The sequence below is a fragment of the Pteropus medius genome, unplaced genomic scaffold, assembly GCF_902729225.1.
Source record: "Pteropus medius unplaced genomic scaffold, Ma_sr-lr_union100, whole genome shotgun sequence".
In the NCBI taxonomy this organism is placed as follows: Eukaryota; Metazoa; Chordata; class Mammalia; order Chiroptera; family Pteropodidae; genus Pteropus; species Pteropus medius.
Genome location: NW_024350319.1, coordinates 234,807 through 248,976, shown reverse-complemented (window position 1 = coordinate 248,976; position 14,170 = coordinate 234,807). Strand labels below are relative to the sequence as shown.

Genomic DNA, 14,170 nt, shown 5'->3' with positions numbered 1-14,170 from the left:
GACACAAGGAAAATGAAATGGAAAAGGCAACCACTTCCCTTTTTAAGGAATGACCAGGCATTCTGCTAATCAATCTGACCCTTTTTCCTTAGACAATGACCTGGGGTATTCTAGGAAATGAAATTAAAGCTAAAATTTATTCCTTAATAAAATTCTAAATCTTAAAAATAAAACAAAAATGAGCAACAAACAAAAAACTTAAAACCTAGCATAGTGAAAGATGTGATTAAAATTATGGGCTATTGACATATCTGAAAAGATATTTGCACTTCGATGTTCATAGCAGCATTATTCACAGTGGCCAGGGCATGGAAGCAACTGAAGTGTCCTATGATAGATGATTGGCTAAAGAAGCTGTGGTACATATATATGATGGACTATTACTCAGCCATAAGAAGAAGTGAAATATTATCATTTGCGATAACATGGATGGACTTCGAGATAATCATGCTAAGCGAAATAAGCCAGGCAGAAAAAGTTGAAAATCACATGACATCACTTATATGTGGGCTATAAATCTAAAAGCAACAAATGAACAGGACAAACAAACAGAGACTCATGGACATGGACAATGGACTAGTGGTTACCAGAGGGTAGGGAGTGGGTGAGGAGCAGGGATGTAGATGGGGTAAAGGGGGTCAAATATGTGGTGACAGAAAGAAATCTAACTATGGGAGGGGAACACAGTGTGCGTGCGTGGTGTGTGTGTGTGTGTGTGTGTGTGTGTGTAATGAGTGCAGATGAAACTTACTGGATTTTGTTAACCAATGTTACCGTAAAAAATAAATTAATTAATTAAAAAATTTTTTTTAAATTATGGGCTATTGAAATTTTATGTTCCAATCAGTATTTCTGGAGCAACTTAGGGCTAGGCATCATGCAAGGCACTGAGTATACAGTAGAGGGCAAGTCAACATGCCTGGGGTCTCAAGTACCATATAACGATGATGGGTGCTGGGGAAAGTCACTCGGGGGAGGTGTCAGGGGCTCTGAGAGCACCAAGCCAGATATATGCCCTGGAGGATATCATGGAAGGCTTCCCCAAGGAAATAAAATTCCAGCTGCGCCTGGGAAAGAAGGAGTTAAGATTTGGGAGGAGAGAGGAGTAGAAGCTGCTGGTCCTTAGTATTTAAGCAGAAGAGCATTGCAGTAGACCAACCATGAGCATTCTGGGTGTCTGAGCAACACTATGCCTATCGAAAAGACAACAGGAACCACTACCTGACCACAGGTAAAAACAACTAGTCAACGTTCACAGACTTAACAGGTTCTTCCTTTATAATCTGTGTTACATAAACATTAAAAACGTGCCTCAAGAATGCTAACTTCTTCTGTCACCTTTCTTGCTTCTAGGCTCAGGTAACTCCAACTTTCCAAGAGCACCTAAGACTTTGATTTACAACTGTGCCGCCAATACGGCTTCTCCCTTTCCCTATTCAGGATTAGAGTTACTCACTTCTCTGAGCCAGCCGTGCCCAAGATGGGTATCTGAAGCAGCCTACAACAGAAGGCAAGAAGTAGTCACTATAAGTATGTAAGTGATTTTTTTAAAAATCTTTGATAACAACTGCAGAAATTAGAAAAGTGTCTTGGCTCTCCAGTGAGTAAGTAGAGATTATGTAATAAACAGTTTGCAGAATGTGGAAGAGTCCACCTAGAACAGTGTTGGCACCTGGTAGGATAATCCTAGAGTAGAAGCCCGTAAGCCTGTCAAAATTCAGCACTAGCTTCAAATCTCAATCCAGAACAGGGAACAGGCCTGGGATGGCAGCAAAGGGATGGCCCACGGGCCACCGAAAATTCCACCCAGTAAATATTTCTTGCTCAGTGACAAATGCAAAACGTTGTACTAATAAACTTCAGTGGCTAACAGATGGAAAGATGGAGGAGACACGACCCTTGCCTTCCATGAGCATATAGTCAAGTAAAGGAAGCAGAAAATTAGGCATCTCCTAATTGAGAGATCACATCATTTGCTCCTAGCTCTAAAACTTATTGACCAAAGGTTCAGCCAGGAAACAAACTGGGCATGTAATAAAAACTGGGCCATTGATGAGATAAAGTGGCTGATGCTTCCTTTATTCAAAAAATGGCCCTGTGCTTGGTAATGGGGATACAAAAGGGCCTAAGTAAGATATAATCCCTGCCCTCAGAGAGTTTACTTTCATCACTGTACAACTGCTTGGTACTTTACAAATGTTCAGAGAGCTCATACAGAAAACTTCAGTTGATCTTGATAATAGCCTTAGTAAGGAGCTAAAGTAGGTGCTTATCAGTCTCCGAGGCTCAGCAAGATGACAGCACTTGCCCCAATCTCCAGCTAGAAATGACATTGGCAGAATGTGCTATTCCAAGGACAGTTCTTAGGTCACTAAATCCCACTGCATGTGTCTTGGATGCACACTAGTAGACAAGGAAGGAAAGAAGGAAAAAAAGAATCTAAACAGTGCCAAGTCCAATTTCCTTCTTCCTAATTAATTTCTACTTTTCCAGCAGCCATACACATGTAGAAAAACACTTCTTGACTTAGTCATATATCCTAGAGAATGCTAACCTTCCAGGATTTGAGGTAAAGCATGTACTCTGTTGTTAAATACAAAAATGATTGCTCTTTAAAGGGAAAAAAAAAATTCAGAAGGCAGATAAATTTGAGGCGTTTACTTTTTCACTTCGGGGCACCCTCTTTCTTTCTTAGCGTTGATAAGGCAAGGCAGGAAACATAGATTTTAAACGCTTTGTGATAATGTCCTTGGAACCAACTGATGATTTTTTTGACTTATTTCTAATCAATAGTAGATCAGCTGAAAAACACTGGTAGAGTTTTCCACAGCAACTCATGACACAGAAGACATCCAATTGGAAGGCTGACGGCATAAATCCTCTCTCCATGACAGCCATTTGCATTTCTTTGGATTGTCAATTTTGATCAGCAGGTAATGCTAGTGTAATTCCAGTTAGTACTTTCCTAGTTTATTCCTGGCTGATCTCCACTGAACCCTCTCAGAAAGGCCAGCAACATCTAACTGGCGTTTGTTATCAAAGTCTTCATAATTTATTGGACTTTTTTTTCTTTTACATCTGAAACTTCAGCTACTTCATAAATAACTCCTTTTATCACAAGAGCGGATGTTCCTGTAAAGCTACCTGTGACATCTCAAATGTTTCAAAAGTTATCTAATGTGCTAGACAGAAACTGCTTTTGACCTCTGGGTTAACCAAAGTTAACCAACAGATCTGACTGCTTTAAAGGCTCCTTCTTGCTGCAGCTGCTGCTTCAAGCTGTAAATTACTACAGCTCAGGGCAGTGACAAGACAGAGTATCAGGACCATTTCTGACACTGGACAGTTTGTGATTAAATATAGTCTTGACTTCCTTTCTTAGTAATCAAGCATGTGGACACTATATAATCCCGAGAAGAGGCCTTCTTGGTAACCTAACCATAGAATGAAAACAAAAAATGGTAAATGATAAGAGTGTTTTAACTACTTTGGCAGTTTCAGTTAGAGAAACTTGATTTTCCCTAATTCTGTACACCTAAGCATGATTTGTGCCATCCTCTACAATTAACCTGACCACTTCCCTGTGTCCCCCAGTGTGCCATGACTTCCCATCAGCTGTGCCTTCTGCTGGCAAAGCCTTCACTCCCCTTCCTCACCAGTGGAAGCTTTTGCTCACTCATCTCCCAGATCAAGTTCAAGTAGTACCTCCTCTGGAAAACCATGCCTGACATCCTGTGAAAAGTGAGCCTCTGCCATCTGTGTTTCCCAAGCACCTTGGACACTTCTGGAACACACACCACACTACATGCTAGTGATTTCCTTACACATCTGCTTTAATCGCTGCACAATGTAGCATCCTGGTTTCAAGCACGGTCCTTGAAAAAGCAGAATCCAAGCTGATCTACTTGTTCTCTTTGGCAACTTGGACAGGTTGCTTAACATCAGGGAATTTTCCTTACCACATCTAATAAATGAGGCTAAAAATACCTACCTACTTCAAGCAGGCATTTGCTGTTATGAGATGATTAAATGAGAAAAGATGCAGAAAGTGACTGGCACAGGTGCTGTGTGAATGGCAGTTGCTGCTGCTTCTCTTGCTCCTCTTCCTCCTCCTCCATCATCATCATCATCGACATTAAGTTCTAAGACCTCATCAAGAACCATGTCATCTATTCATCTTTGTACTTTCAACTCCTAGAACTATGAGAATATAGATACTCAACCCTCTGCGCTGAATTTTGAAGACAGATAAGATTTTACTTACAGTCAGCAGGGACTAGACTTCAGAAGTTGCAGAAGTGCTCCTGAGCCCATTTGATGCTAGCAAATGATATCCTGGACTAGTAAAGCTAAGTTATATGATGATGCCTCCATTCTGTTTCCCTAATCAAAGCCTGAAGATCAACTCTTCCTGTCAAGGAACATAGACAATAGTTTTTGTTCTTTTGCTGGTGGTTGGGAGTGGATAGTAGATTACTCAATCACATTTTACATTTCAACAAAAAACAAATAGGTTACTCTTAAATTCTCCCAAATCACACAGAGCTGGAGATGGATGGCAGATTGCTAAATTCTTGCCAAGATGTAAAAGAATCATGACACATTGTTTCTTGGCTCCCTTGTTTTTCCTTTGAAAAAATAATTTACAATGTGGGATGGGTTAACTCCCCTTTACATCGTCTGAATCCTCAGAAAATCTATGGCAGACTGACTCCGTCTGAAAGGCCAGTTTGACCCCATGGGCCTGACTCTCACTAGATTTTCTCAGCCCCAGACATTAGACACAGGTTGTCTGTCACTCGAGACCCTGACATTCCCAAAGCAAAAAAATTTTTAAAAAACTGTTTAAAAAAGAAAACCTTGCCAAAGCCAACCCAAATGTTTTCTTTCTGTGAAATTTAAATACATGTTAAATTGGATGCTGCCCAGCCGTTCTTCTAAATCTAAGTCATGGGATAAGAATTCAGTAAACAGTTTTATCTGTCAAACTCATCCCACAAGATCCATTCAGGAAATAAGTAAAGTTCAGGGTAGAATGTGGCCTTTTGGCCAATAATAACACCTAACATTTGTTTATATGTTTACTAGATACTGTGCTGAAAATTGTGCAGGCTCATTATCATTTCAATGAAGGTCATGAAGTTAGGATCATCAGTACCATGCCCATTATATTGACGACCAAACTGGGCCTTGTCCAAGGTCACACAGTGAGTGGCAGGGCTGGGTTCCAACCAGGAGGGTAGAGCTCAGAGCCAGGACCCTCAGTGCAAATCTGTAGGGTCCCCTGTTCCATAGCAGCCACCTGGTTCCATACCAGAATAGGTCACCTATAGGCTCTTGAATTTGTCCTCAGCATTAAATCCCTTACGTTTGCCATCACTGCCTCTTGTTCTCCCTGAGCCCAGACTGAATCCTGCACCTGTGAAGCAGCAGCTGAATGGAAGTCAAAGCTGAGACAAAGCCCAGCTCCCAAGCACTATGGCTCCCATCAGCCCTCACCCTGCTTCTCTCTATTTCCTCACTCATGGCAGCTCATTGTACAGAAGAAGCACATCTCCCAGGTCCAGATATTAATATGTGGAACTTGTTCTGGGTCACATATGTTCAGTTCAGGCAGATGGCATGTGTCACCTGAGATAGGTTCATTCAGTGAACAAATACTTGTTGAGCACCTATTATGTGCCAGACATTTGAATGAGGGTTTGAAACCCACATTAGGCTACCAAGGCTCATTTCTGGGAAAGTAAAGGAACATTGATTAAGCTCCTGCCTCGTGCTAGTCACTTAAATGAAGAATCTCATTGACCCTCACAACCATTTGAGGCCAATGTTAACTCTGTTTTCCATATAAAAAAGTAAGACTCACTCTCAAAGGCCCACTGCTATGAGAGGTAGCATGAGTAACCACTACAATGACCCGTTCTTGAGACTCTGGGTCATTTCCCATCATCTCATCCTTCTGCAGTGTTTAATTTAGAGAAAATTAAAGGGAGAATCAATTCTTGTAACTTTCAACACAAGTCAATTAAGTCTGGCACAATCCCCGGCCTCAACAGCAGGTCTTGCCATGGGACAGTGAAAAGGCAACTTTTAGGACTGCTGGCAATTACCACAAAGAGGAAGAGATAAAGGGCTTCAGGGTAAGTGGGCAAAGAAAGCACAGAACTGTCCCTACCCTCTCCATCAGATCTTTGTGGACCCACACCTGCCCTTTCACCATCCAGGTCTAGCCTTCAAGATTCAGGAATGAATTTGGAGGAATGAATATCCAACATGTGGCCGGGCTTCCTTAAAGCAGCTCGGAAACACCCTCGCTCAGCCCCTCCCCCACAGCAAGAGCCACGGAGTCAGCTGGACACAGGTTCAAATCTTGCCTGACCTCAAAGCCCACCTCTTTCCACTATTCTTCACAACCTCAGAGCAAGGCTGTCATATGGTCTGTGATATACTTTAAAGCCCTGAAGTACTGATAGTGAGATGTACACATATGTTTCTAAGTTAAATTTAATCCACCACTAAGGGGTGGATGATAATGTTTATATAGCTTAAACAGAGATCGATATTCTAAGAGTGGTTACTAACATCTCGCATCCCCTCATTTGGGATTCACACTGAGGGGTGGTTAGAATATAGAGAATGGAACTATAAGCACTTCTAATAATGTTGTCTAAGTCTGAGCAGGAGCCATTAATGAACATTAATTTGTTAATAAGGGGCATTAGAAAGAATTTTTCATTGGTAAAATGAGCAATGTTCAAAAAATAGGACTGGTGTATAGTACGGCATGGGCATCTCTAGTGTGAAGAGGGCTTGGGGGTAGAACCAGGTCCAGAATTCCATAGGGTCCTGTGTCCCCAACATGGGGATTCTATCACCTAATACAGCTGGAAAACTGGCCAACTTGGGCATTAGAATGTTATTACGCTTGTGTCAGCCTCGACTTTTTATTTAAGGATGGTCAGTGGGCCTCCAGAACAGAGAGAAGGGATTTTATAGAGCCTAAAAGTAAGATATTTATGATGATTTTTATGCTTGCTGGCTAATATATGCTTTTACTTGTGAAAATTTAGCCTATAGCTCGCTTTCATTGTAATATAGGTTTCCGTGGAGGAGACACACTTCCCAAACCAACCAAAAAGAACCTGACCTCTGTTTAATGGATATATTGACTTAGGCCAGTTTGCAGCAGAGTCCAATACGCCAGAATCCCTGCCTTCAAAATAAAAAAGAGGATCCATGAAACATTCTAAAACTCTCTCCAAAGTGTGACTGTTAAGAGGCCAGGTTTGGGGTCAGATTGCTGAGTTTGAATTCCAGTATGAGTTCCCAAACCTCTATGTGCCTCTTGTCTCTTTACCTATAAAATGGCAACACTAATTATACTTCCTCATAAGGCAATTAGAATGATCAAATTAAAGGAAAAGCGCGCATTACTAAAGGAAGCCCTCGGTTAATGTTAGTTACCATTACAGTGGAGGAGGACCAAGAATTGCATTTCAAAAGGCACTCAGTAAGTGTTAGCTATTATTTTATTATTTACCATTTACATTTATTTACCGCTTCATTCAACAAACATACTGAGTGCCCAAGTTCTAGGGGATATGGAGATAAATAAGAACTGTATAATATCCCCCTGGACTGCTTCCCATGGTCTCTTCCCTCAAGGGACTCCAGTATAATACATGAGTTAGACGAGCAGACAATCATAATCTTGATGAGGTTTTATAGACATGACCAAAAAAAAAAAAAAAAGAAAAGAAAAACCCCTAACTCTGCAAGGAGAATTCTGGGAAGGCTTCCTAGCAGAGGTGATGTTTGAGGTGACTTTTACAGAATAAATGGGATCTGGCTAGGGTACATGTGTTCATGCATAAGTGTATATTTCTCAGCTTGCTTTTGACATTGCAAAATTTTCCCGGGTTAGAAAGCATGACTCTCATCACACTAGCAATCCAAATTCTCACAGAATAGATGCCCAATATTTAGTACTTACTGACAAACCTAGGAAGCACAAATTATATTAGACAAGAAAGTAAAAGAAAACATGGCAGGGCATGGGGGGCGGGGGAGTGACTGAAGAGGGTGGAAATCCTACACCCCTGAGGCAGGAAGTGTCAATCCCTCCTATCTGTGTGTTTGCTGGCATAAACTGTAATGGGTCTTTAGAAATTTATCCTTTTCATCTGGGATGCCCAGCTGTGTTAAATTTCCAAACCCTTCTGTCTGACTTTTATGAGCTTCGGTCCCAAACAGGGGCCAATCTCAGTCTTACGGTGTCCTTTCATTGTCAGAGCAGTGGGCCGCACAGCTAGGATTCTGGACTGTTTTGAATGTCATCCCAAGGAGTCCTTGAAAGGCCTCTGAGGAGCGAATGAGAGGAGCAATATGGAGATACAGCTGCAGTGTAATAACAATGAGAGCCAATCGTCGCTGAGCACTTACTAAGTGCCAGACACTGTTCTAATGAGTGCTTTACCTGTATTAACCACACTGTTCCTTAAAACAGCTTTGTGAGGTGGATGCCATTAACATCCCTATTTTACAGATGAGAACGGTGAGGTTAGTCATGTGATCACGAAGTCACATAGCTAGTAAGTGGCACAACTAGGATTCAAACACCACACCATGTGACCTAGGAAAGATGGACAGCAAGTTTTTCCAGAAGCAAGCACATAAATCAAGTCTTATCACCACAGTAGTGAAAGGTGTGTCATGTCTATAATTTGGGACTTCTGTGAGATGCTAGGTATATCTGCTCCTCTTCCCCAAAGAGGCACATTAGCATCTTGAGCCTGCATATTAGGCACTTCTGATTTGTCTGCTGTAAAATGGCTAAGTTACTAATAAAAGCAATGCTTCTCACTGTGACTGGTGCCAACCCCAGTCTTTAAGTGCCAATGGTGTGTTGGATTTTCCCACCAATTTTTCTGGATGGCTCTGAGCAGACAAACCACCCAGACTGCTGCAAATGTTACTTGGAGAAGAGCACGTGCCAGGAGCAACAGGAAAGAGGGGCCCACCCTCACTGCAGATGGAGCTTTCCTAAGTAAATCCATCCTCCAAAGTAACTTAATTATTCTTACCAGAGATTCTTATGAAGCTTGCAATTGCCAAGTACTTCAAGATCAATTTCATGAGCATTTCCCCGGCTGGCTCTATAAGATTGTATTGGCCATTTTACAGAGAGTTTTGGTGACTCGCATGAGGGTGGAGATGCAGGTACTCAGAGGCAGCTTCAAGGTTCAAAACCGCTCAGCGCCAGTGTGCCAAATCATTAGGCTGGCTGGCAAAAAAATGACCTACTTGCATTTTGGTTTCTCACTTGCCAGAAGATCTCAAAGGACTATAGATATTAAGATATTTTGCTAGGACTAAAAGGGGCATCAGCCAAGTTTTTCACTCCTAAAAATCCAGAAGAGGTCAAAAGGTTGAGGAAACAAAATCAGCAAGATGGATTGTTCTGAACCCGAAATTGCCCACGATCACAAAGGAGTAGGTACAACTAAAGTTGTCGAAAGGAGTGTGGGGCTTAGAAGTCACGAAGACGTGGGCCTACTCCATCATTTACAGTGGCGCACACTAGACAAATAACTTTACCGAACCTCAGCTTCCCCATCTACAAGGAAGAGAGCAACATCCCTCCATGACCGTTACTAATACATACGGGCTATTTCATAAATAAAAGAGCAAAAACCGTGACCTCTAGGTGGAGGAGTTCCAGGAACAGCATCCCCTCTGCTGGCTTGACCCACACAACTCTGCACCCTCTTCAACAGCTGGTTATAAGAACATCATGAGAACATGTGAGCAAAGTTAGGCATCCTTCAGGTTTGGTAGAAACATCACTCCCTCGGCAGGCCTCCCCGATCTTCCAGAACAGGCCCTTCTACAATATGTGCCTGGGCCCCCTGCACGGTCCTCCTTCTTAAACACTTGTTTCATCTGAAAATGCTTGCACGCAATGCCAGTTTTCCCTGTTAAAGTAGAAGCTCAGTAAAAGTAGAACCTGGGTGTCTTGTGTTAGCTGCTGTAAGCCCAGGCATAAGCACACAGTCCAGCACACCGCAAGCTCTTACTGAAAAACCGAAGAAACATGTGAAAGCGTTTAGAGACAGAGGGCTGAGGAAGATGGCCTCTTACCATACCCCTACTGCTTTAAAGATGGCCTGATTCCTCCATTCACTGCTTCCCATTGAGCCCATCCATGACCACTGGATCCCAAGCCTTAGGTTAAAAATAAATATGGAAAGATTTCCTCTTATTTTTTAACTTGTTTATATTTATTTTTAATGGATATATAATAAAGGTAACATTTATTCACTCAATCAGTAAACGTTTGCTGAGTGTTTCATATATGTCAGGCGCTTTTCTAGTAACTAGCGATGGAATCATAAGCAAGTCATGGACTTTAGTGGGAGGCAGAGAGGGGGCAGATAAACTACAAACAATTAAACAAGACATTTTCAGGTACTGATGAGTACGTGAAGGAAACAAAACAGTAATGTGTTAGGAAGTAATTGGAGAAGAGAACTTTCTATCAAGAAGCTGGGAGGTCTCTCAAAATGTCAATGCATTTCCAGCCACACGAAGATCTTGGAGAAAAGCATTCCAGGCACAAGGGACAAACAAGGGCAAAGGTCCACAGGTCACTGGCCTTGGTGCATCCAGGGAACAAAAAGAAGGTCACCCGTGACTGGGGCACAGTCTGCCAGGGGACGAGGGGCATGTGGTGAAGGAGGGGCTCTGGGCAGGGACGAGATCAGGTAACAACTTGTACAGTAAAGGATACAGATTGATTCTCTACCCAAAGGGTAACCACTGGGGGATTTAAAGAAGGGAATGAACGATCCTATTTACATTTTAATAAAATCACTCTGGATGCTCAAACAGGCATACAAGGAGGGGACCAGGTAGGAGGCTATTGTAGCAATTTAGGCTAGAGCTAAGGCTGATTTTGAACTAAGGTGATAGCTGTGCATGAAAATCAGGCTCATGGCATAATTTAAAGATAAAGTAACAGAACGTGTTGATGGTTGTGAGAGGAGAAGAAAAGAGCAAAATCAAAGATGATGTAATCCAGAAGAAAGTAAGCTACACCCGTTCTTTCTGATCGTGTACCTACCATGGATCTGACAGCTCTGGCTCAATAAACCCTCACAGCTTTAAGGGGGAGGTAATATCATTATACCCACTTAAAAGATGAAACAACTGAGGGTCAGCAAGATTAAGTAACTAGGTCAAACTAATAGGACTTTGTGCCTCCTCCAACGATTTGTGCCATTCAAGAATCCGCAGGGTCTGGGATCCTGTTCCAGTGGAAGCTGCAGGAAGCCCTTTCAGGAAGGAAGTACAAGTACTGCTGCTGGTAAATTAAGGGTAAATTAAGCACTCTGAACTAAGCAGGGCTGAAGCACCATGCTGGGAAATTCAAGGGCGGGTGTGACACATGCAATCTGTTTTACATCAGTCACCTAGGGTTATCTCAGCCCTGTGATCTCGCATGCCCTGTGACATGATAAGATGTGATAGGGCAGCAAGGCAAGCTGGCAGTTGTTTTCTTCTTCATCATCATTTGTTTCAAGGAGTTCTTTTCCACTGAGAGCCACTGCCAATTTCTAAATCTGGCTGGTCAACGACAGTGATTAATCCACTGGATATGGTGGTATATGGAAAAAGAGCATGAGTGTTGGAGCCTGAAAGGCCAGGACTAAAGTCCAGGCTGATCCACGTGGGAGGTGCTAGGCTTTGCACCTTAACTCTGTAAGTTTCTAGTATCTTCTTCTCTAAAACATGGGAAAGAAAGGAACCAACTTCATAGGGCTATGTAAAGGATGTGGATGATCTGTACTACAGATCATGAAAACTACTCAATAACCGACCATTGTTATCATCCTCCTCCTCGAATACTTTTTAAAAAGAACAAAGCCATTGTCTTCGGTTGCAGCCCTCCTCTATGTCTAAGAAAGGTGAGCTGTAGCACTGTTGATGAAAGTCTGTGAATCTAAAATTCAGAGAATTCTGCAACAGTTCTCCAACTCTGTTGCAAAGAGATAGGTGTTGAGCACAAAATTCTTGGCTCCATCCTAAATTCGTGATATCTACTTCTGGAGTAAGATGTACAAGGTGAGCTGTCGACCAGATACCAGAGCTTTCTAACTTTATATATAGTCTTGTGAAAATGAAGTAATCACATCTTCAGAGCTACAAAGATGAAAAGGCTTCTCTTTTAGTATAAGGAACATAATGAAACCCCATATGAGCTTTAAGTGTCTCATCTGCGAAGCTGCAATAGTAGCTTCTCTTAAGAGTGTTGTGAAGATTAAGTAAAATAACTCACATAAAATGCTCAATAAATGTTACCTGCCCTCTGCTTCCTACTCTCCCCAGCTCAGTGTGCGGAAGGACTAGCAGTGATGGTCTGAAGGTCAGGTGAAGGCTGAGATGGCTTGTTCTCAAATCAGAAGGTCTACATGTCTCCTGCAGAATAGGCTGAATCATTAAAAAACAAACAAACAAACAAACAAAAAACAGAGATATAGACCAAAGTAGGAGCTCAGGAGATACCCTCTCTTTTCTGATACTGCTGAGGACTCTGTAATTTGTAATTGTGAAAACACGTATTTGTAGTGCTCCGTTTTTCCATGAGCTTTTGCATATCCTACCTCACCTACTAATTTCCACAGCCATGGGATGGGCAAGATAGATGCTACTAGTCTGTTTTACAGGTGAGAAGACCAAGACCCAGAAAGGCTTATGTGATTTAAGTAGGATCCCATAGCAAGTCTGTGAAGAAACTCTGAGGAGGATACAGGTCTCCTGGCTTCTCATCCACCACCTTCTCTGCTGCACCTTGTAAATCATGTCCCTAAGAAGGACTTGCTCCTTTAACCTTAATGTGTGTTAGGAGTTATACACTGAGCCATTGAGCCTTAAGGGTCCCATGTCTTAGATTCTTGCAGGCGCACATGGTAATGACATCGACAACGCAATCATGCTAAGTGCTCTGCTGGAGTCTGCGGCCAACTCCAGGCCTGTTGCCTCTTCCGGTGTAAAAGTGACAATATGTTCCTGCCTTTACTTTTCTTGTGTTTTTCTTGCCATTTACTCAGTTCTCTAAAATCCTGCTACTTAAAGAAATCATTTGGATGGGTAGCATCACTGTCCTCTAGGAATCCATTAGAAATGTAGACTCTCAGGTTCCACCACCGAGCTTCCAAGTCTAAATGTGCATTTTAACACAATTCCTAGGTGATTCATATGCACAATAAAGTTTAAATAAGCACTGTTCTCAAAAATTCAAAATGCATTTAATAAACAGGCAATGCAGAATGCGGGATGCTGATAAAATACCCACACTAGCAGTTAAGAGTCGTTACTGAGTTTCTCCAGCCTTCAATTGTCTAGTCATTAATTTTACCAGCATTTAATCATGGTGCCTGGAACATGACAGACACTAAATAAATATTTGTAGAACTAGTTGATGATTAATTACTTAATCCGTTAGTCTATACGTAACGTCTGCCCATCTTCCTTTTCTCCTACTGCACCTCTACTCTGAAGAATTGAATGAATTAGTCCACATGAAGGACTCAGAACAGTGCCTGGCACACAATAAGTACTCAGCAAGTGTCAAACATTATTATTAACAGACCGTGAGGTAGCTGCATTCATAACAGGCTACTTTGGCTTCCAGAAGGAATGTGTAACACGGGCCACCTTGGAGCTTTGTGGGAATGCCACTTGAAGGAATACAAACTTATCTTAAGAAACAGACACTCTGAAGCATACTTCGTAACTCAGAGAAAAATCATTGCAGTGGATTCCAGAGAAATGATGAAGTGTCCAGGAGAGGGGGGCTGACAGATTATCAGTGTTGGTGTGTAAGCTCTGTTTGGCATAGTAATGCAAAGCAAAGTACTTCCTCATATCTGTATCTGCCTCCGGTCTTCCTTTTGATATGGAGATAAGAGACCCTGAGGTAATGAATTATGGTGGTGGAGAATGGTTTGATAGACAGGACTACTCAATCCAGTCAGATAGACAGACACTTCTGGTTCAAAGGTAGCCTTAGATGTTCATGAGCCTCCACTTGCTAATCAGTACTCCTCCCCCATGTCTAGTTCTTTCCAGTCATACTGGCTTCGCTCTTGCCATTAACCCTTACCTATAA

General features: G+C 42.0%; 1 protein-coding gene across 3 annotated transcripts in view; it reads right to left on the bottom strand.

Annotated features, from left to right (window-relative positions):
• ROR1 (receptor tyrosine kinase like orphan receptor 1) overlaps positions 1 to 14,170 on the bottom strand; it is a 366,292-nt gene that overhangs the window by 219,959 nt on the left and 132,163 nt on the right. The window lies entirely within an intron of this gene.